Source organism: Heptranchias perlo, chromosome 23 (genome assembly GCF_035084215.1).
Source record: "Heptranchias perlo isolate sHepPer1 chromosome 23, sHepPer1.hap1, whole genome shotgun sequence".
In the NCBI taxonomy this organism is placed as follows: Eukaryota; Metazoa; Chordata; class Chondrichthyes; order Hexanchiformes; family Hexanchidae; genus Heptranchias; species Heptranchias perlo.
Genome location: NC_090347.1, coordinates 14,143,000 through 14,167,765, shown reverse-complemented (window position 1 = coordinate 14,167,765; position 24,766 = coordinate 14,143,000). Strand labels below are relative to the sequence as shown.

The following is a 24,766-nucleotide window of genomic DNA, read 5'->3' as shown; positions in this document are numbered from 1 at the left end:
TACAAAAGTAAGGAAGTCTTGCTACAATTGTACAGGGCTTTGGTGAGACCTCACCTGGAGTACTGTGTACAGTTTTGGTCTCCCTATCTAAGGAAGGATATACTTGCCTTAGAGGCGGTGCAATGAAGGTTCACTAGAATAATTCCTAGGATGAGAGGGTTGTCCTCTGAGGTGAGGTTGAGCAGAATGGGCCTATACTCTCTGAGTTTAGAAGAATGAGAGGTGATCTCATTGAAACACATAAGATTCTGAGGGGGCTTGACAGGGTAGATGCTGAGAGGTTGTTTCCCCTGGTTGGAGAGTCTAGAACGAGGGGGCATAGTCGCAGGATAAAGGGTCGGCCAATTAAGACTGAGATGAGGAGGAATTTTTTCACTCAGAGGGTTGTGAATCTTTGGAATTCTCTACCCCAGAGGGCTGTGGACGCTGAGTCGGAATATTTTCTAAATGGTGAGAAACTATTAAATGTTGGTGTTCAGAGAAACTTGGGTATCCTCGCACAAGAAACGCAAAAAGTTAGCATGCAGATATAGCAAGCAATTAGGAAATCAAGTGGAATGTTGGCCTTTATTGCAAGGAGGTTGGAGTACAAAAGTAAGGAAGTCTTATTCATCCTACCAAAAGTGAATAACTTCACATTCACCCGCATTATACTCCATCTGCCACCTTCTTGCCCACTCGCTTAACCTGAGTTGAATATATTCAAGTTTGAGATAGATAGATTTCTGGACTCTCGGGGAATCAAGGAATATGGGGATCGGGCAGGAAAGTGGAGTTGATGTCGAAGATCAGCCATGATCTGATTGAATGGCGGAGCAGGCTCGAGGGGCTGCATGGCCTACTCCTGCTCCTATTTCTTATGTTCTTATGTTTTTACCTACCTTGGGCCTGAAAATGGGCCAAAACCATTTTCTACCTGATTTTCTCCCAAGTTCTTGGGTTTCCCCCGTTCCTGGACTGCGAGGTAGGTCGTTGTACCTAGGCCCAGGCCCCTGACATTGCTTGCTGGGAGGTGTTCATGTTTAATGTGTACTAACTCCAATTTTCTCTCCCTCCCTCTGAGGAAGTGCTTTATGTATCTCCAGCACCTTTTCTTCCACCCTGGATAATCTAGCCAAGATCATAGGGAATTGTACGGAGAAGGCAGTTGCTAATCCTTTCAGCTGAACATTAGTACATTAACGTCACGTGTGTCACCCAACAGACACCCTTCAGCGGATGACACTTGTAAGGAGCAAAAATTTTGATGACCCCCCCCGGCCCCCCAGGTGATGTTTTCCTTCGCCAACATATGTATGTAAGTGCCTGCGCGCAGGTGTGTGCGTTCATGCAAGGTGTGTGCAAAAAGATGCATGCCCATGCACATGACCTTTTGGCTTTCCAAGTATTATTGTGGAGCTGCTAATGATCATGAAAAGAAAAGTTTGTGGCATTAAATGGACGTACATTTCCAGAAATTTAAAACCATTCTATGCACGGTATACAAGTCAACATTGTTCACAATAAGAGTATCTTCTCATGTTGCGGTGAATTGTGAAAGGACAAAAATAGTTCTAGCGTGAATAAAACCAGTTGTACAGTGCATAGAGAAGCATTAAAGGTGCTAACAAGGACAAGGCAAAATGCAAAAATCTCAATGTTAAACAAAATGTAAGACAGAAATTCCCTATTGCATCACAGTGCCCTATTGGACACTTGTACCTAAGCTGTGCTGGAGGCACACTGAGTCTGAGCGATGCCACCCTGAGTCATGATATGGGTGAAAATTAATCGGACATATTCCATTCAAAACAGCAAAATGCTCCAGGAATGACCCTGGCCAGCAAAAGGAAGATCATTAGTCATAGATTAAATAGTCTTTTTCACTTTAGTTGCGACATGCAAGGCATGGAGCATTTTAAAAGGAAGCACCCCCACCCCCCCTCCTTCTCCACCTCCCATTCAGTTATATTATGTTACTTGAATAATTTCCCCACTACTCAGCTCTCATTCTTCTAAACTCGAGTGAATATAGGCCTAGCAACCCAATCACTCCTGCCATCCCAGGAATCAGTCTGGTAAACCTTCGTTGCACTCCCTCCATGGCAAGGACATCCTTCCTCAGATAAGGAGGCCAAAACTGCACACAATACTCCAGATGTGGTCTCACCAAGGCCCTGTACAACTGCAGTAAGACATCCCTGCTCCTGTACTCAAATCCTCTTGCAATGAAGGCCAACATACCATTCACCTTCCTAACTGCTTGCTGCACCTGAATGCTCGCTTTCAGCAACTGGTGTACAAGGACACCCAGGTCTCGTTGCACCTCCCCTTTTCCCAATCTATCACCTTTTAGATAATAATCTGCCTTTCTGTTTTTACAACCAAAGTGGATAACCTCATATTTATCCACGTTATATTGCATCTGCCATGTTCTTGCCCACTCACCCAACTTGTCTAAATCACATTGGAGCCTCTTTGCATCCTCCTCACAGCTCACATTCCACCCCAGTTTTGTGTCGTCTGCAAACTTGGAAATGTTACATTTAGTTCCCTCATCCAAATCATTGATGTATATTGTGAATAGCTGGGGCCCAAGCACTGATCCCTGCGGTACCCCACTAGTCACTGCCTGCCACCCGGAAAAAGACCCGTTTATTCCTACTCTCTGTTTCCTGTCTGTCAACCAATTCTCAATGCATGCCAATATATTCCCCCCATCCCATGTGCTTTAATTTTGCACACTAACCTCTTGTGTGGGACCTTATCAAAAGCCTTCTGAAAATCCAAATACACCACATCCACTGGTTCTCCCCTATCTATTCTACCAATTACATCCTCAAAAAACTCCAGTAGATTTGTAAGCATGATTTCCCTTTCATAAACCCATGCTGGCTTTGTCCAATCCCGTTAATGCCTTCCAAGTGTTCTGTTATCACATCTTTTATACTGGACTCTAGCATTTTCCCCACTACTGATGTTAGGCTAACTGGTCTGTAATTCCGTGTTTTTTCTCTCCATCCTTTTTTAAACAGTGGGGTTACATTTGCCACCCTCCAATCTGTAGGAACTGTTCCAGAGTCTATAGAATTTTGGAAAATGATCACCAATGCATCCACTATTTCCAGGGCCACTTCCTTTAGTACTCTGGGATGTAGATTATCAGGCCCTGGGGATTTGTCAGCCTTTAGCCCCATTAATTTGCCGAGCGCTATTTCCTTCAGTTCCTCCCTCTCACTAGACCCTTGGTTCCCTATCATTTCTGGGAGGTCATTTGTGTCCTTTGTGAAGACAGAACCAAAGTAAGTGTTTAATTGTTCTGCCATTTCTTTGTTCCCCATTATAATTTCCCCCATTTCTGACTGTAAGTGACCTACATTTGTCTTCACTAATCTTTTTCTCTTGACATATTTATAGAAGCTTTTACAGTCAGTTTTTATGTTCCCTGCTAATTTACTCTCATGCTCTATTTTTCCCCTCTTAATCAATCTCTCTGTCCTCCTTTGCTGAATTCTGAACTGCTCCCAATCCTCAGGCTTGCCGCTTTTTCTGGCAATTTTATATGTCTCCTCTTTGGATCTAATACTATCCCTAATTTCTTTTGTAAGCCACTGTTGAGCCACCTTTCCTGTTTTATTTTTGCGCCAGACAGGAATGAATAATTGTTGTAATTCCTGCGCAAGTTCTTTAAATATTAACCATTGCCTATCCACCGTCATCCCTTTTAGTAAAGTTCTCCAATCTATCATAGCTAACTCACACCTCATACTTTCGTAATTTCCTTTATTTAGATTCAGGACCCTAGTTTCAGATTCAACTACTTCACTCTCCATCTTAATGAGGAATTCTATCATGTTATGGTCGCTCTTCCCGAAGGGACCCCGCACAACAAGATTGTTAATTAATCCTTTCTCATTGCACAATACCCAGTCTAGGATCGCCTGTTCTCTAATTGTTCCTTATTGTATTGGTCTAGAAAACCATCATGTACACACTCCAGGAATTCCTCCCCCACAGTATTATTGCTAATTTGGTTTGACCAATCGATATGTAGATTAAAGTCACCCATGATTATAGTTGTACCCTTCTTGCATGCATCTCTAATTTCCTATTTAATGCCCTCCCCTAAATCTGCACTACTGTTTGGGGGCCTATAGACAACCCCCACCAACGTTTTCTGCCCCTTGGTGATTCTTAGCTCCACCCATACAAATTCCACATCGTGATTTTCCGAACCAATATCCTTCCTCACTATTGCATCGATTTCCTCCTTTACTAACAATGCTACCCCACCTCCTTTCCCTTTCTGCCTGTCCTTCCTAAATATTGATTACCTCTGGATGTTCATTTCCCATCCTTGGTCACCCTGCAGCCATGTATTATATTTTTGTAAATATAATCTAATACTTCAAAAAAACTAGTTCTTGAACAACAACATATTTTATATTTAGGACTCCTGATAAGCATATGAGAAAAAATATCCCTGAACCCATGACCTCAAGAATTACATCGAATTTACAACACAGAATCAGGCCATTCGGTCCAACTGGTCTGTGCTGGTGTTTTTGCTCCACACGAGCCTCCTCTTTCCCTACTTCATCTCACCCTATCTGCATATCCTTCTATTCCTTTCTCCCTCATGTGTTTATTTAACTTCTCATTAAATGCATCTATGCTTTCTCCTCAACCATTCCATGTGGTAGCAGGTTCCACATTTTAACCACTCTCTGGGAAAAGAGGTTTCTCCTGAATTCCTTGTTGGATTTATTAGTGACTATCCTTTACTTATGTCCTCTGGTTTTGGACTCCCCCACAAGTACAAACATAGAAGCAGTGGCATCTGTTTCAATAATTACTCACTAGTACAGTGTCCTCAAATTGTATTGGAGACACGAGGGGTCGATTTTGATCTCCACTGGTTCCCCTTTATCGACCCTGCTAGTTACACCTCCACTGGTTCCCCTTTATCTACCCTGCTAGCTTCTGATTGGAAGTCTTCCCCACTGGCAGCACATCTCAGAAGCTTAGGCCCACACTGCCCACAGTTTTCTGACCATTAAAATAAATGGTTGGAAAATTGTGGGTAATGTGCACCCAAATGTTCAATATGTATTGCCAGTGGAAGAGGCTCCTCCTGGGAGCATTAAATCATAAAATTACCACCCCATAATGCTAGCTCATTGTTCGTGAGTAATAGATTGAAGTGTTAACTCATGGATGGATAGTTAATGACAGAATGCAATGGTAGCTCACTGCTGGCTAATGGTGGCAGAGCACACTTGCTCACTCCTCGTTAGCAGTGATGAATAATATCACCTGATCTCTGGTTAATGATGCAATGTAATGTAACAACCTACTGCTGGTTAATGATGATATGAAGCACTAACTTGCTTTTGGTTAATGATGTTTTTACTACTTGCACAGTTAGTCAAAGTGGACAGCCCACAAACTGGGGTAATGTGAATGAAATCATTTGGTTTGGGTTACATTAAATAAACCATCTGCATAATGCAAAGGAAATTCCATATTAAAAGGCTTAAAGTTGGAAATTCATATACTCAAATATAAATATTCCAGTTTTTGAATTTATTTATTTATAATATAATATTTACACAGCGTAAAGAATCCCTTTGAACCAATGAGTCGTTTACAAAGAAACCCTTCAATGACTAACTGCGACAATTTAAGGATCACATACGGTGACAAAATCTAAATCAAACTCTGAAGAATTGCTCGCGTTTTATAGTACTGGGAATAAAGGTAAATAGAACATTGTCCAGAAATTGGTTTAGGCATCTGAAACTGCAAAGTTATGCCTGAAGCTGGTGCTGCTAAATAATCACAGCTCATGCAACATAGCAGAAGTATTCTAAGCTTCAACATTTCGTTCAATATGGTGAAATTATATCCTCCAACAGAGGGGTTTTACTGTCCTTTTTCAGTCTGAAATAAGAAACTTTTTTGCGCAAAGGATAACTTCTGTGCCATTTGAAAGCGTAGTTCATTCAAAGATATCTTCTGGTATTTATAGTCAAATTAGTTTGAACTGGTGATAGTCACATGGTACTGATGAATTTGGACCCCACAAAGTTTGAATTTGTTTTCTTTTTCTTACCACAGCAGATGAAGCAAGGCGTTTCTGCGTGAACCATGGGTGGCGCGTGTTAGTGTCGTGGCTTTTTGTTTAATGTATTTGTCTCGTAACCATAGAAATGAACACGGGCTGTTATGGTCATTTTGTAAAGTTCCTGTAAAAGTATACCGCTGCTTAGATTTATTATAAACTGTCAGCACCTTAAATAGAATGTGCTGCTAGGTGAAGTTTATTTGGCGAGACACCACACCCTTTTCTTAGAAATAACATCAATTTTCCGAAAGTCTCGATTCTGACAAAGTGATTTAGGTTGGTGCAATTATATAAACAGAACTTATGAGTTAACCAGTTATTGTGTTAAGGTGCGTCCCATGACTAACATTCAGTGCACTAGTGTAGCTGGAGAATGTCATGACCATGCCCAATAATTATCAACACGTCTAAGTCCCACACTGTGGGAGTTCACTGATTTGTTTGTGTGCTTATATCTATCCTTATATATTGATATATATATCAGTGACACGTTGCATATTTTAAGTATGGATAATCTCCGAATTGAGCAATCATTTCAAAAGTTTTTAAAAGTTGAGAGTTCCACACTGACAATCTTTGCATGATTCCTATCAAACGTCAGTGGGAGTTACACAGGCAGACATTGATTTCCATATTTAGCACAGAGGCTTCGGACTTTGATTTGGCTGTGATTTTCTTTCCTATCTGGTTCTGTCATTTCTCTGCGTTTCTTTGCCCTTCTTTCGATTCATTATACTTTTCTTCTTGTCTTTTATTTTGTTCTTTTCATCACACTGATATTTAGGAATGATTTAATGAATTTTAATGAAGATACAGTCTGGATTGTAGCTTCATACTCCAGTAACTTATTCAGGGAAATTGGAGAAAATACCACCGTGGTGGATATATGAGTAGGCATGGTTAGGATAATACTTTTTTGATAAGAATCCAGATAAACAAATCCCCAAGTGAATTACAATTCAGCTTCATGTATACATTGAAAATACTTTGCTCCTGCTAAACTGGACCGATATCCTCTAAATCATGCACTGTTATCAACAGAAAGTGGAGTTTGGAAGCAATTTCTATCACTACTTTTTTTTTGGAGAGGCGCATATCCCAGAATCCAGAAGGCATGGCTTTCATCTGTGGACACGGAGTTAGCACTGTGTGGGGTGAGATTTTCACTATATTTTTCTGCCCATTCTTCCTGTGTTTATTGTTGTTGTGCAGAACATTTATTTATGCGCGGAAGGAGACGTAACAACCCTGAATTCTGACCACAGTCAGTTTTCATCGCCTACGGGAAATCAGGATGGGCAAATGAAACCTCAGATCACCCATATCCTATTCATGCACAGTGGTCTGAATTAACTTACTTATGGCCAAAATATTAAAAAGGACACAAGAGTCAACTCCTGCGCCCATCAAAACAGGAATATGGAAAAAGGAAGGGCAGGTTTTATCAAGCAAATATATGTCAAAGGAATAAGAAAAATATTGGATGTACCTGAGCAGCATCTATTCATCTCAATTGCAGGTCACAAAATGGCCAATAAATATGATTTTGGGATACCACAGGAAGATCTTGGTGTCATTTATGTTCAAAAATGCAACTACCAGGTGAATTGTAGCTCTCGAGGCATTAAAATCGCAGAACAGCAGAGCTGGGTAATGTAGTTTCAGATTCAAAGGAGGCATCTCAACCAGAGTGCCTCAGACAATAAAAGATAGTTCAGAAACTCCAATGAACATTTGCACCTTTTCTATTCACGTGAGCCCAGTATCGATAGATTTTTGGACTCTAAGGGAATCAAGGGCTATGGAGACCAGGCGGGAAAGTGGAGTTGAGGTCAAAGATCAGCCATGATCTTATTGAATGGCGGAGCAGGCTCGAGGGGCCATACGGCCTACTCCTGCTTCTATATCTTATGTTTCCTATGTTTCTTATATCCCTATCTCTGTAACCTCCTCCAGCCTCACAACCCTCCGAGAAATCTGCGCTCCTCCAATTCTTGCCTCTTGCGCATCCCCGATTTTATTCGCTCCACCATTGGCGGCCTTGCCTTCAGCTGCCTAGGTCCTAAACGCTGGAATTCCCTCCCTAAACCTCTCTGTCTCTCTACCTCTCTCTCCTCCTTTAAGATGCTCCTTAAAACCTAGCTCTTTGTCCAAGCTTTGGTCACCTGTCCTAATACATCCGTATGTGGTTCAGTGTCAAATTTTGTTTGATAACACTTGTGAAGCGCCTTGGGACGTCTTACTACGTTAAACGCGCTATATAAATGCAAGTTGTTGTTGTTGTGTCTGCTGAGAATATGCTCTTGGGAAAAGGATTAGTTTATTTGGTTGATAGGCCCACTGGTAAATCTCTGAACTGGGAAACAATTGGAAGACCTGCCATTCGACCTCCTGTGAATACAGAGGGAGTATCGGAAAAAAAGAAACTTGGACAATCAGTCAGTCAACTATGCCTAGGGAGGACGCTTGGCCTAGTGAGGGGAAACTTGCTCCTCTCAAGGTCAGAGCCAGTCAGAATCAAAAGGCAGACCATAAAAAGTTAAGTGAGCCCATTAATAGGGATAGTGTAGTGTTTTTATTATTTTACTTGCTCTCAGAGAGGGTTCTATAGTTAGTTGGATCAAGGTGATATTTGATTACACCTCTTACTCTGTACATTCACTTGCTGCCTGCAGAAAACGAACAGTCAACGATTTGTATCTGGTTTCATCTCACTTAAATGTTTCAGTCTGTCTTTGGAAAGATTGGAGAAGCTCAGGTCAGGCCACATACATAAGACACAATATCCAATTCAGATCAGAATGGAGTCCTATTATTACACTTCCAGGTTATTCTTATAGTATAAGTAGGTTTTGCACAGTACAGGTACACTCCTGAACATAAGACATTGGATCACTTGCAGAAGTGACCAGTGCTGCTGTACCGAAGAGAATATTTAAGGCAGACCCAAAACTTATAACAGTGAACGACAATAAAACTGTAGCAGAAATTGATTATGATGGATTATATGAATTAAAATGGGTCAATGGAGTATGTAATTTTCAATGAGTCCATGTGAATTATGTTGCATGAGGATTATCAATATCATTAAAAATCTTGTGTCGATCTTGTATTTGTAAAATCACACTTTTCAAAGGTGTTACACCTGAAAATGTCACCTCAGAGGTGTCACGCTTTAAAAGTGTCACACCTCAGACATCACATTCATAAGGCAAAAAAATTGTGAGTGATCCAAATAACCATTTATCTTTTAATAAAAACAGAAAATGCTGGAAACACTTAGCAGGTCAGGCAGCATCTGTGGAGAAAGAAACAGAGTTAATGGGCTCTATTTTAGCACCCGCTACCGGGTGCGTTCCTGGCGGGGGGGGGGGGCTCCGAAAATCGGAGAATCTCGGCGCGGTACCGGAGCCCGCCCCGAACCCGTGCACTTCCGGGTTCCCCGCTGATGCGCCGGCGTGTGCGCGCAGGCCCCGCTGGTGGGAATCCCGCAGGCAATTAAAGCCAGCGGGATGTCACTTTGACAGTATTTATTTAGGTATTTCAGGTCATTAACTGACCTGATTAAGGGACTATGTGGGATTTTAGAACAAAGTGGGACTGTTTCCCACACTGGGGGAAACACTCCCAGGTCAAATGGACGTGTTGCAGCTGTCAGCCTGTGGCAGCTGCAAAGGTCCATTTGACAGGTGAGGGGGGGAGACCCTAAGCCATTGCAGGAGGCCACTCTGTCCCTTGGGACAAAGTTTGGCCTCCACCACCCTCCTCCTGACAGTCAAAGTCACCAACCTGCACACTTACCCCGGGGTCCGGAGACATGTACCTACCTTGCGGACCCCCTCAGATGTACATCTTGCAGATGGGGGCTGCCGTAGCTGCAGTCATGACCTCCTCGGAGGGCGAACAGCATCACCAGCCTCGCCATCCACGCCATCCACCTCTGACACGTGGAACTCCACAACAGAGTGCTATGATACATCCACCTGTACAGCAGGAGGGAGGGCTACCACAGAGAGAGATGCATCGCAGAGGGCACTACCCTCGCCACAGGGTCCACAGACCGAGGCTCAGCTTCCTGGACCTCTCTGAGCAGCAGTGCACATGGAGGCTCAGAGTCACTCGACATGTAGTCGTGGACATCTGCAGCCTCTTTCATGCCGAGCTGCTCCTGGCTGGCCTGAGCACCATCTTCTTACCTGTCGCTGTCAAAGTCACCACTGCCCTCAACAACTTCTCCTCCGCATCCTTCCAGGGTGCCACCGGGGACATCGCCGATGTCTCTCAGTCGTCTGCGCAAAAGAGCCCTGCAAATACACCTACACCCACTCTGCAGTGACACAGTGGGTGGCATCAGTTGTGAGTCCTCATAGTGATCCTCAGGAGAGGGCATTATTGCACAAACCAGAGAGGATTCGCGAAGACATGGCAGTAGTGGTGCCAATATAATATGTCATGTGAGTTGGTCAGAAATTCAATATAAGTAACACCCATGACGAACCCTCAGACACCCTTGTGCATCCCCTTCATGCTCACGACATGTTTGCCTTACGCTGCCTACTGCACATATGTGATGCATGCCCTGTGGCTGCAGCACAGGTAGTGGCAGGTTGAGTGAGGCTGGCCATGAAAGAGATGCACAAGAGGGTGAGTATGAGAGAGAGCCATGAGATTGTATGAGGATTGGGTTGAGTGGTAGTGGCGGGATGAGTACTGGCGAGGTGAGTAGGTGCAGGTAAGATGAGGATGAGGTTTGAGTGGGTGTGAGGGGTGATGTGACAGAGTTGTGTTGGCAGTGCTGAAGGAGATGTGGGGTGGGGGCAGTGATGTGGCAGACGGAGTGTAGGGGAATGAGTAAGTGTACTCACTTTAGCTGACCTACTGAGGTCACTGGAGCGCCTCCTGCACTGTATGCAGGTGGGCGATATGTTGGTTGCGCTGGTGACCTCCTCTGCAACCTCGAGCCAGGCCTTCCTGGTGGCAGAGGCAGGCCGCTTCCTCCCGCACGCCGGGAGGAAGATCTCTGTCCTCCCCCTCCTCCTCACCCCATGTATTGATACCTGGAGTGAGGCATCATTAAACTGGGAGCAGCCTTCCCCCTGGGCTGCTCCATGCTGTAATTTTTGCTATTTGTTGCAGCATCTGTCAGTGGAGGACTGCCCCTTTAAATAGAGCGCCTCCAGCTGACAGATCTTACTGCGCATGCGCAGCCCGCCCGACGCGCAGATCAGCAGCGGGGAACCCGGGGAGCAGGTAAGTGGATCTAATTAGTGGATTGGATCCGACAATCGCGTGGGAAACTGACTAATTTCACCGGGCGCGTTACCCACGCGCCCGATAGCCCCCCTCGCCGAGAACCCGCAGCCCTGCTAACATCAGGCCCAATGTTTCAGGTCGATGACCAGAAACTGGAAGAAGTTGGAGATTTAACAGTTTTTAAACAAGTTGAAAGCCAGGGAAAGGGTGGGGAAGGGAGGAAAGAACAAAAGGGAAGGGCTGTGATAAGGTGAAGGGCAGAAGTGATAAAATGACAAAAGAGATGATAGTGCAAGGCAAAAGGGGGTGGTAGTGGGAGAGTCACCAATCAAATATATGATTTATTAAGTGCGAACAAATCACAAGTCGCAAAATGTACCAGTGAGGAATCAGTAACTAGCAGAAAACCAAGCAATCAAAGCTACTATTCATGAACAAGCAAGTACCTCAAAACTGAGCAATCAAATCAGTGAACTAATATTCCTCTCCACGTTATTCTTGGTTGCCATTTTCCTTCTTCACTTAGACTAGTACATGTTGCCAGAAATAACATTTATAAAATATCAAACAAACAAAAACTTACAAAATTCTGAAAATGTATCGGTCAATTAATGTTAGAAATGCCTTCAAGAAGGTTTCTTCACCTTGGCCTGCCCTTCTGTCTGGGGTGTGGGGCTTGAGTTTCATGGAGGGGAAAAGATGACATGGTTGAAACACATGTATGGCTTGTGATTTATTGGCCTCCTGCACTGCCAGTGAACTTCCCCCTGATGGACAAGAGCTGATCAGACAATCAATAAAAGGAGGCTTCCTGCACTCCCAGAGTTCTTCAAAGATTCAGTAAAATTTGGCTTTGCACCAATAGCAGTTATATTACAGCCTCTTGGAGGTTGCGTGGCCTGTGTCAACACTGTAAAGATCAAGCTGGCATCGGGGGTGCATTACACAGTCCTCTGGTCCTGACCGAACAAAACTCTAGGGATGACGTTAATGCTAAAAGTGCATTATAATGGCATCATAAGAGTGGTTTTACTGGTAAGATGATCATTCATGAGGTTGTAAACATATTTGAAAATAGAGAGGCAGGAATTGACACATCTCCTGAACAGACAATTTAATTTTTGACATGAGGGGCTCGATTTTACCGGCGGGTTTCCTGTGCGTTTCCAGCGGGGGGGCCCCGAAAATCCCGATATCCAGGCACGTGACCGGATCGCGCCACGATCCCGCCCACTTCCGGATTCCCCGATGATGTGCAGGGGTGCGTGCGTTGCCCCCGCTGGTGGGAATCCCGCAGGCAATTAAAGCCAGCGGGATGCCACTTGAGTGTATTTATTTCGCTTGTTCAGGTCATTAACTGACCTGATTCAGGGACTGTGTGTGATTTTGGAGAAACATGGGACTGTTTCACACACTGGGGGAAACGGTCCTAGTTGAACTGGACGTGTTGCAGCCGTCAGCCTGTGGCAGCTGCAAAGGTCCATTTGACAGGTCGGGCGGGGGAGACCCTCACCCATTGCAGGAGGCCATTCTGTCACTTGGGACAAAGTGTGGCCTCCACCACCCCCCTCCTGACGGTCAAAGTCACCAACCTGCACACTCACCCCGGGGTCTGGAGACATGTGCCTACCTTGCGGACCCCCTCAGATGTCCATATTGCGGATGGGGGCCGTCGTAGCTGCAGTCATGACCCCCTCGGAGGGCGAACAGCATCACCAGCCTCGCCATCCACGCCGTCCACCTCTGAAACGTGGAGCTCCACAACAGAGTGCTATGATACATCCCCCTGTACAGCAGGAGGGAGGGCTACCGCAGAGAGAGACGCGTCGCAGAGGGCACTACCCTCGCCACAGGGTCCACAGACCGAGGCGCAGCTCCCCGGACCTCTCCGAGCAGCAGTGCACACGGAGGCGCAGATTCACTCGACATGTAGTCGTGGACATCGGCAGCGTCCTTCATGCCGAGCTGCTCCTGGCTGGCCTGAGCACCATCTGCTTACCTGTCGCTGTCAAAGTCACCACTGCCCTCCACAACTTCTCCTCCGCATCCTTCCAGGGTGCAGCCGGGTACACCGCCGATGTCTCTCAGTCGTCTGCGCGGAAGAGCCCTGCAAATACATCTGCACCTACTCTGCAGTGACACAATGGGTGGCATCAGTGGTGGGTCCTCATAGTGATACCCAGGAGCGGGCATTATTGCACAAAACAGACAGGATTCGCGGAGACATGGCAGTGGTGGTGCCAATAAAATGTGTAATGTGAGTTGTTCTGAAATTCAATATAGGTAACATCCATGACAAACCCTCAAACACCCTTGTGCATCCCCTTCATGCTCACGACACGTTTGCCTTACGCTGCCTACTGCACATATGTGATGCATGCCCTGTGGCTGCAGCACAGGTGGTGGCAGGTTGAGTGAGGCTGGCCGTGAGGGAGATGCACGAGAGGGTGCGTATGGGATAGAGCCATGAGATTGTATGAGGATTGGGTTGCGTGTAAGTGGCGGGGTGAGTACTCGCGAGGTGAGAAGGTGCAGGTAAGATGAGGATGGGGTTTGAGTGGGTATGAGGGGTGATGTGACAGTGTGGTGTTGGCGGTGCCGAAGGAGATGTGGGGTGGGGGCAGTGTTGTGGCAGACGGAGTGTAGGGGAAAGACTACGTGTTCTCACTGTGGCTGACCTACTGCGGTCATAGGAGCGCCTCCTGCACATACAGGTGGGCGATATGTTGGTGGTGCAGGTGACCTCCTCTGCCACCTCGAGCCAGGCCTTCTTGGTGGCAGAGGCAGGCCGCTTCCTCCCGCCCGCCGGGTGGAAGATCTCTGTCCTCCCCCTCCTCCTCACCCCATCTGGTGATACCTGGGGTGAGGCATCATTAAACTGGGAGCAGCCTTCCCCCTGGGCTGCTTCATGCTGTAATGTGTTCTATTGGTTGCAGCATCTGTCAGTGGAGGACTGCCCCTTTAACTAGAGAGCCTCCAGCTGACAGATCGTACTGCGCATGCGCAGCCCGCCCGACGCGCAGACCAGCAGCGCGGAGCCCGGAGGAGCAGGTAATTGGATCCAATTAGTGGTTTGCCTGCTACGATCGCGCGGCCAACCCACTAATTTCACCGAGCGTGTTGACCACGCTCCCGAAACCCAAGCCGCCGGAAACCCGCAGGCCTGCTAAAATCGAGCCCGAGGTGTTAGTGCAGCAGCGTGATTGTACAAAGCTGAGAATGGTGGAGCTGTGCATTTCAATTCATACAGACTTGGAGAGAGCAGGTGGTGAAATGGGTTGATATGCTCTATTATGGCCTTGGGATCTGGGTTTGAGATTAATGGAATGAAAGAGTGTGTTGACTTCAATGGAGAGTAAAATTGGGTGGGTTGTAAAACAGGCGGCCAACTTGATCCTGAAAACTTCCCGCCAGGTGGGTTAGGTTAAAATTACCCCCCTCACCTCTCCCCTAGCTCTCAGGATCTTAAATAAAACACATTTGGGAAACACAGCTCTTGCAGGCACTAATCCACTACCTATAATTTAGCAATAAAAAATCGATAGTCCCCTGAGAGGCTTGGAAGATGTTTGATTTGGGAGTTGGAAAAAGTGACACTGTTGTAGTTTGAGGTTACATTCTCCTGGTTACGGTTAAGTCACATTGCCAGGCCGAGTACTGAAAGCTTTACTCTTTTTTGATTGCTTGATGGCATTGGATGCCACAAGTGGAAAATTGTACCATTCTGGTTCAGAGACATGCTTCACCTTGATTCGCACCAAAATTCACGAAAGCATGTATCAATTAAAAAGTACATCTTGGATTCAGATCCCTGGTTGCCCAATAGAGTGTGGGTATGGAAAGGCTCCACCAGGCTACGAGGGAATCAGATATATACGATCAGTTCACTGCCAAAGAATCAGATGCATTACTGTGATTAGATTGCCAAGTGTGATGTCAACTCACCACTAGACTATTTAGGAGCAATTTGCATACCAACCTCTTCACTGCCACAAATTGAGATGCTTACCCAACATTAGACTAGCAGGCATTTGGATACATACTCATTAAAACATTGCCAGGCAATTGGATGTGCCATCATTAGATCGGCAGGGACTCAGATACTTATTTACTAGTGGACAAGCAGGGAACTGGGTGCACATCTACCACAGATTGGAGGGAATTGACCACTTAGCTGCCACTGGACTGCAAGGGAACTAGACACACTGCCGCTATTTGACTACCAGAGAAACAGGCACTTATCTGTCACATGACCACAGGAGAATGTAACACATACCCATCACTATACTGCCAGGGAATCAAATGGATGGCCAGGAGGCCATCATTAAAATCACGATGTGGGCAAGAGCACCATGGAAATCAGATGTCATAGATGACATTACACAAATATCCAAAAAGACCCTGACTGACTGACCCCTCGAATCAATGCCATCTGTTGCCAAACACTGAGGTGCAAATTAGGAAATGGCATGAAATTGTTGACACAGGCCACGCAACCTCCAAGAGGCTGTAATATAACTACTATTGGCGCAATTGACAAAACTAGCAGATTGTCACGCTGCACATGTACACTACCACTTAAAACTGAAAGAAATAAATTAGCAGAGATGGGCACACCTAACGCCTAAAATGTGAGCCAGATTCAGATTTTTGGAAATTCCAAATTTTATCCCCAATTCAGATAACTTTGGGTTGGGGTCTAAGATCTGATGGTCATGTCGCAGGCTGATGAAACCTGACCTGGTTATTCATTAGAACGATGTATTGTAAATGGGTTTGGGGTAATAATTGCAACTCTGTGACCTTAACTCTGGCATTGGCTAGTCCTGTAAGTCCTAAGTTTACAGGCTGGACTTTGAGGCCTTAGAAAGCTCCAAGGGTTTTTACCAGGGAGCCAGTTGGCCTTTGCTGAGGGGCTGATTGCCGTAAAAGTTTTCAGTTTTTCTTCAAGCAGAGGTTTGTTGAATTCTGCTGCTCGAGTACTGTGGCTTTATTCAACACGCTACAGACACACTTTGTCACAATATTGAATTTGAGGCCGCTCCAATTTCAGAAATAGCAAGAAGAAAAATAGTCAAAGTTTGTGCCAGTGAAATATACAAGTTGCCGCACCATGGGTGGAGCTTAAGCACACAGTCTGTACGTGTGGACAGTGCACACTCCCGGTCTACGTGCTTTAGGTCTCTCCAGAGGACATAATGCAATGGTGGTGTCATACATGCCTCACTGCGGTCGTGGGTAAGTCCACCTTGTTTATACAGTTTGTCTCATTGCTCTAACAGCTGGAACTGGAAAAGATTGCAGTCAGTGTTGGATGGTCGAGAGAAGGAAGGTACTCGGCTCCTGCAGATGTTTTGAGGCTAACCAGTTTACAAAAGCCTTTTCACCAGGAAATTTCAATCTGTGAGCCAAAAGCTCCTTCTTGGAAAAGCTAGACCAGTCTGGGGCCATTTAAAATTGTGGCAGAGATGTACAGTTTCATAGTAACAATGTGATGTTTTTGATCCATTTCACAGGTACATTTCATGGTGTATCTTTTGAAAACATTGAAATTGTGAAAATGATGGCAGGCAAATATGGCACTCTCCATCCTGCACCCACCTAAACACCCATCCTTCCTTTGGCCATCTCTGAATTGACCCAATATTACAGGCAGTTTGGAATTTGTGATAACAGTTAAGGACTGCAAGACTCTTTGAACTAAGTGAAAACCCTGACATCAGAGTGTTTTGTCTTATTCGGGTTCGTTACATCTTGTCATTGCACCTCAAAATACACTCCTTAAAAACATTAGGATTGATAATTTGCAAAAAGCACCTTTAGTGCATATGAGAAAGGGATTGTGAATCTATGATGACTGGCAGGTTGCATGCATTTGGAATATAACAGACTGCTACCAGCAGAAGTAAGGGTCGATTATACCAATTATAATATTGCTGTCTTTATTAAAGTCAAGATCATTCATATTTCCCTTTCACATCAGTCAGGTGTATAGTATTGGTATTTTTTTAAAAGAAGCAATAGAAAGTAATTTTCACCATATGTGATTAACATATCAAGAACATATCTAATTAAGTGGAGCTAAATAAAAACAATGGACTCATTATGAGGCCATACTGTCACTGATGGGTTAAGATGATGCCATGAACCATGAGTGATGTTTTGAATTTATTCCCATGTGTCTGTTAGACAGAAGAAAGGAAGATTTGCATTTTTATGGCACTTTATCATATCGCTCAGGAACATCTCAAAATGCTTCACATACAGGTGCGGTGACAATTGTTATGTCGATATATAAGGTGGCCATTTTGAGCACAGCAAATCTAACAAAAAGCAATGAATGAATAATGAATTAATCTGTTTTTGGCGGTGTTGGTTGAGGAAGGAATGTTGGCTAGGATACTAGGAGAACTCCCTGCTATTCATGAAATAATACAATTGGGTTCTTTAACAACCACCTGAGCAGGCAGACAGGACCCTTGTTTAATGCCTCATCTGAAAAATGGCATGTCCATTAATGCAGCATCCTCTCAGTAGAGCACTGGATCGTCAACCCAGATTAAACTTCTGGTTTGGAATTCTGATCTTTTTTATATACTTACTGTCGAACAGCTGTGGACACTTGTATTCTATTTTCAGTTTAGTGTTTTTATTGGTTGTAGGTGTCATGGCAGGTGGTGACAGCTGGCATGTTCCATGTGATTGATTGATAATGACTGAAAGATTAATAACTGAAAATCTACAGGGTGGAAAATGGGCAGTGGTGGATCAGCTGCTCGTTATATGCCCTGCCTACTGTGCCTTTCCGTTGACTTCAAATCGGGCGGGATGTGTAATGGGCAGTTGATCTACTACCACCCGTTTTATGCCATCTCCGGATGTTAAAATTCACCCTTACAACTCACTACAAGGAAAGAACAGAGCCAGTGTATGTAATTCTTTTGTCCCTGTAACGCACAACATACTATTGTATATAAAAAAGAAAGAACTTGCATTTATATAGTGCCTTCCATGACTTCAGGACATCCCAAAGCACTTTACAGTCAATCAAATACTTTTTTTGATGTGCAGTTGCTGTTGAAATGTAGGGAACACGACAGCAATGAAATAATGAACAGATAGTCCATTTTAATGATGTTGATTGAGGGATAAATATTGGCCAGGACACCGGGGAGAACTTCCCTGCTCTCCTTCGAAACAGTGCCATGGGATCTTTTGCAGATGGGACCTCGGTTTAACATCTCATCCAAAAGACGGCACTCCCTCTGTACTGCGTCAGAGTGTCAGCCTGGATTATATCCTTAAATCTCTGGAGTAGGATTTCAACTCACAACCTCCTGACTCCGAGGTGAGAGTGGTACCACTAAGTCGAGACTGACACATAATGGGGTAACTTTGGTTATTATTCCCAACCTAACAGGACTGTGGGAGAACCTTCGCCACACGGACTGCAGCGGTTCAAGAAGGCGGCTCACCGCCATCTTCTTAAGGGCAATTAGGGATGGGCAATAAATGCTGGCCTTGCCAGTGACACCCACATCCCATGAACGATAAAAAACTTTTATGAATTTGCTCCCCCAGAGCACAGCTTTCCCTACCAGGAATACATATTGGGAATTTAGTAGGTGCAGAAATCAGGTTTTTTAATGGTCAGAAGAGGCTACAGGGTCCATTGACCTCCAAGCCCAAATTCCCTAAAAATAAAACATTCCCACAGGGCATGGCTCTGAGCCAGGAGTGCCAATTTGTGAAATTTACTGTAATATTTAGTAGATCTCCTGTCGAATTGCTCACACATAGTCCAAAACCTGGTAGAGGGTGTCTGATGTTTACCATGGACCTGCACCAAGGTCCTGGATTGACTTTCACCCCGTGTTGCAGTCATGAGGAAGGTTACCGTTCATGTAGAAGATATTATCACAGCTCTTGAGTCCCCATTAGCAAGAAAGGAGGTGGAATAAATCACCCGATTCCTAATCCAACCTTCAGCACTAGTACAAACATGGTTTACCGCCTTCTTACTTTACTCAGAGACAGAAATGATTATATTGGCATTAATATAACCATGTCTGCGTGCAGAATCGTCCACTCAGCCCCCACCTGCTCTGCAACTTCTCAATAGGTCTTTCCTTGTGCAAATGTTTTAGTCTCGTCAGATAATCTGGGCTGTCATCCTTTTACCTCTGTCCAAACCAAGGGGAAATTGGCCCAGGGTAATCTTTCTCTGCCTCTCAGATGCCATGCTGCAGCTTGGAGTCTTGGCTGCTTTCTCTCCCATGCCTGTTGCTACAGTCTAATGTCATCATGTCAGCAGCTTGAGCGTAAGTAGATACCGAGCACATGTTATAAAGAAAGGTGAGGGGGCAGGAAGGTTGGCTAATAGGCGTCATCAGTCAGCCCGTTGAGAAAATCCAGGCACCACAATTGCACATCTCGGGATGTTGGCAGGATGAACACATGGGCCTAGAAATTAGCCTGGGAGGGGGGATTGGAGCAGGCTATGGTGCAGTGGTTGGGGAAACCAATCATGACTACTATGGAATCGGGGGAGCACTCTTGCTCCACCTGGCTCCACAGGATGGGTTGTTTAACAAAACATTGTTTTTTTTAAACTTGCCTGGAGTTGGCGGCTGCTGAAGCGTCCAGAGCCGGGCAGGCCCAACGCTTGCTCTGCTCATAGAATCATAGAATGGTTACACCACAGAAGGAGGTCATTCGGCCCGTCGTGCTGGCTCTCTGCAAGAGCAATCCAATTAGTCCCACTCCCCCGCCCTATCCCCGTAGCCCTGCAAATTTTTTCCCTTCAAGTAATTATCCAATTCCCTTTTGAAAGCCACGATTGAATCTGCCTCCACCACCCCCTCGGGCAGTGCATTTCAAATCATAACCACTCGCTGCATAAGAAAGTTTTTCCTCATGTCGCCTTTGGTTCTTTTGCCAATCATCTTAAATCTATGTCCTCTGGTTCATGACCTTTCTACCAATGGGAACAGTTTCTCCCTATCTACTCTGTCTGGGCCCCTCATGATTTTGAAATCATCACTGACTAATTTCTCGATGTAATCCTTCAACAGGTGTTTGGCAACTAATTAACATATTTAAGGGACCTAACACCTGTTTTAGATGTCCGCCTTTTTAGGACACCTTAAAAAAAGGGCCCTCTGAATTTAGCAGTGGGATTAAAGCCTATGCAGATTGGACAATGGCTCCATTGCAAAATTGGTATTCCAATTTCTACCCCATGAAGCCTATAAATTGCATCGACTAGTTAAGTCAAACTTTAGGAGTAAAAACAATTGAGACTTAAAGGGAAGATTCCCACTGTTCAATGTTGATTGTGAAATTGTAAATAGCAGCATGCTTATGATTCCACAACAACAGCTAAAAGAGGAAAACTTCCCTTTTGGTGTTAACCCCTATAGGTATTTTACAATAGGTTTTGCAAGCTCAGCTGTGAGGTGAGTACATGGGCACAATTCAGGAGATCACTGCATGGGTTGGAGACTGGCTTGTCTGCCTCTCTCAGCTCCCTCCTTATTATTTATTATCAGTGTTATCCACACCACTGCTCCTGCCAGCAGGGATGTGCCTGGACACTGCTCTTTCTGCCATATATTGTAATAGAGCTTCAAACCTTTAGAAGGGTTAATGTGCAAAACTACATTGCGAAAGGTCTGGCATGCAACATATATAGGACACAAAAGTCTCATTAGTTTTAATTACAGTCTAATTACAAGCCAGTTCTGTTTAATTTGAAGTGGTTAGCCTGTGGAGACCTGAGGGTTCTCAAAGTGTAATTGATATAGTCATTTTGAGCCATCATTGTTAAACACTTGGCTACAATACTGTGATTGATGGTTTTGAAAAGCTTTTTGCTGTGGGTACAGAAAGCTGATCTTAAATGCCTTTAAGCTTTACTCTTTCATGTGTTTTTAGAGCTGGAGATATAGCTGCACAATGATCCAAAGGATATAACTTTCTCGGTCAGGGGCTGTAGCCTACTTGATGAGATTTAATACTTTTAGTGAAAGAATCTCAGAAATTGATCATTTGTGGCATTCAGGGCCGACTGCCATTTCTAGGGCTGAGCAGGCTGGAGGTCGAGGTCGATGTCTTCCACTCATAATTTTAAATATGAAATATGTGGATTAGATCACAATAACTCATTGGCCCTCCAAAGTAATTTCTTCCTTTTCCATGCCCAACATCTTGGCTCAACCTCTGCTATTCCGTGGTAAGATTAATTTAGAATGGGCATAAACAAAGTATTGGTGAAGCTTTGCACCAGTCAAAAACCAAACTACTTTAGGTATTGGACGCATACCCTGCAATCTTGCAACCAGGGTGAAGGGGATCTGGGAGAACCGGTTACCTGGTTGTTGATGCTAGTGACATTTGATTAATAAACCTCCAAGCCAAGTCTGTATCTACAGGTGAACAATAAAGGTCCGTTGGCACGATCCAAAGAAGAGCAGGAAGTTTCCAGGAATTTTGGCTGAAATTCATATCTCAAACAAAGCCTCCAAAAGCAAATTAACAAGTCCTTTTGTCTTATTGGTGTTTGTGGGATATTGGCAAGCTCAAAATGGTTGCCAAGTTTGTAATTGCAGTTCAAGGCAATTCAATGTTAGGAAATGCGATAAGCTGCAAGTCTTTCTTTTCCTTTTTCGAACTCCCTTTCCAGTTGCAAAGGTAGTCGAACTGTAGTGTAGTAGAGAGAATATACGGCAGTAAATTGCACTATGTGATATAACTGCAAGACTTTAGCTGTTTTGAGAGAGCTCTTCTCTCAAGGGTAGAGTCGAACTATTCTGTTGTATTTTGTTGCTCGTGGCTTGCTGTAACAAACTTATTTTCTCTCACTATACTGTGCCCAGCATTTTAAATGTCCTGTGACTGACAAGTACTGGAAGAATGACCACTTGGGGGCGAGGTCCTAGGATGTTCATTACAATTTTTCTACATGTATCAAATGTATCAAAAAATTGCCTTTGTGGCCTCCCCAGCTAATTGCCAACCACCCTGACAACAGAGAACATGAGGAAGTATATGGGCGGATGTTTAGCCTTTTTGTGTATGTGCGGTACATTTTTTTGTTTAAATCTAGTACAGCCAAATTGGCTGAATGTTGGGTATTTCAAAGAAATCCTGAAATTAGCCAATTTTGCTCCTTGGCTTTTCAGTCAATCTCATGCTCATTCATGACCCCTGTGCAATTCTTAACTTTAAATTCAGATCCCCATTTCTTATTTTTTTAACTGTTCCAGCAGTTACATTTTCTTTTTCATTTTTTTCTTCAATGATGGAAAAGATGTTCCAAATCTTAAAAAAAACTTTACAAGTTACACTTAATATTAAACATCAATTTCCTCTGAATGTCACTCAAAAATGAATTTGGCGTAGATGTATTATAATAAAAAAACAAATATTTAACAGTAAAACAGTAAATGTCAGACATGTTTTCCCAGCGACCAGAGCTGAGTTTTGAAGTAAGAACTGGAGTGACTACAATTGAAGGGCTTCATGTAAAGCAAATTCTAATTGGGTTTGATTGTGTTTGGAATATAAAAAGTACAAACTGGAATTCTTAAATAAAGCATATAAAAACCAGACCACTCTTCAACCGTGATTTAATGTGGAGAGTGCTCATATTAATTAAGTTTCCTGATTTGTTTCATGGTAAAGTTAGGATTAGTAATTCAGGCGTTTGCACCACGCTGCTGAATAAAGCCCACATACTGACACTTCGGGAAGGACCTCCATGTCAGCTTCACTGCAACTTCATTCCTGGTGCTCAAAGGCCATGTCGTCTGCAACAGCAGAAAAAATGATGTAGCCATTTCAAGTTTATTTTACGAACCGCACGACCTGGGGGAATTGCTACTGTGTTCATTCCTAATGAGCCACAATTTTTGTTCTTTTCTAGCCCTTGAAGCATGAAGAGTTCCTCATGGAATTTTAGCCCTCATGCTTACGCCTTTGGAAAACACAATAAATACCAATGACAAACATTGATTTGTTGAAACACTCGCCACATCAACAATGCTCACTGTGGTTTTCATCCCAACAAAGATCCCCAGAGGTCTCAATATAGCCCCCCTTAGAACTCTGAAATAAGATGGAGTGTTAGTTAATTAAAATTGCAATTTTCTTCCCATTTTGGACGTTTAACCCTTCAAGAACTGTAGTCACATACTATCACTAGAATAAAATCCCCCCTATAATTTGATACTGAAACTATATAGTTATAAAATTTTAGTTATTTTCATTTATCGGGCATTCAGCAACATTGTTTTCCCACACCTTATGGAACTGGGTCCTTGTAGTGTTCTCAGCTTTCAGTAGGTCTGAGTGTTTTTGTTGCTACGTTACTGAATTATTTGAGTCATGCAAAAAAAAAAAATCCCATGTTTCCGAACTGTCTCAGACCTGGGTTTTAATCTTCTTGGGGTGTTACTCTCTTAATGTTTGTCTTTTTCCAAAGCTTTCCTGTGAATTTGCAACCCAGTCCGTCCTCCCTTGCCCTGGTTTCATTTAACCATGATTGTTTTCTGGCGTAACACATTCTTGGCCATTTAATTTGCTAATGTTAATTTTTCTAGACAGTGGAACAAGACCGACTGTTTGGCTGCGGCTGTGCAACTGGAACATTAACACACACACTAACACAATTTACATATGTCTGATCAGAAACACCGTGGTTCCAGGTCAGAAAGCAGCAGGACAGCACTTGAGAAATTCTGCTTGTATTTTTGCTACTTAGTACAGTAGTAGTCCTGCAGGTGGTGTCAAAATCTTGTTGCCCATGGAAACTACTTTGGCGCGTGCTCTCCCAATAGGGATGGAAACGGTCATGAGATGACACACAAGGCCTTTTGACTCATGTTGAAAAATACTTTTCTATTTCCTGCATTTGTTTTTCTTTCCTTACAGGCTACGCTTCAAACACCCTCCTGCAGCCGACAGAGTGGAGCAATTCAGCTCCTGGACCATCACCTTGCTGCCATCTGATCAGTGGCCACCCTATCCCTGTCCATCAGGAGGCCTGATACCTGCTGGGTAAGGGGAGTTTATCACATGTATTCTTTTATGCTGTATGTCTTCCTGCAGAGCACACTTTGGCCTCAAAACAATGGTAACTGTACAATTGAAATATATTTACATTCTTTTTTACGTCATGAGAAACAGTCAAAAGACAGAGAGGATAGCAGTGTAAAACAACCTATCTAGGATTGGTTTGAACATGTTTGAGAATTCGAAATCCTTGTCTGCCAGCATAATGTTGACGATCCCATGACATTATTTGAAGAAGAGCAGTAAGCTCTCCTGGGACCATGGCCAATGTTTATCCCTCAACCAAAATCAGTAAAACAGATTATCAGGTCATTTATCTCATTCCTGTTTGTG

General features: G+C 44.0%; 1 long non-coding RNA gene across 1 annotated transcript in view; it reads left to right on the top strand.

Annotated features, from left to right (window-relative positions):
- Window positions 1–24,766, top strand: part of LOC137341370 (uncharacterized) — a 103,141-nt gene that overhangs the window by 27,789 nt on the left and 50,586 nt on the right. Inside the window, exon 2 of the long non-coding RNA XR_010967015.1 lies at window positions 24,293–24,418. This is a non-coding gene — a long non-coding RNA (uncharacterized lncRNA). The remainder of the gene's footprint in view (window positions 1–24,292; window positions 24,419–24,766) is intronic.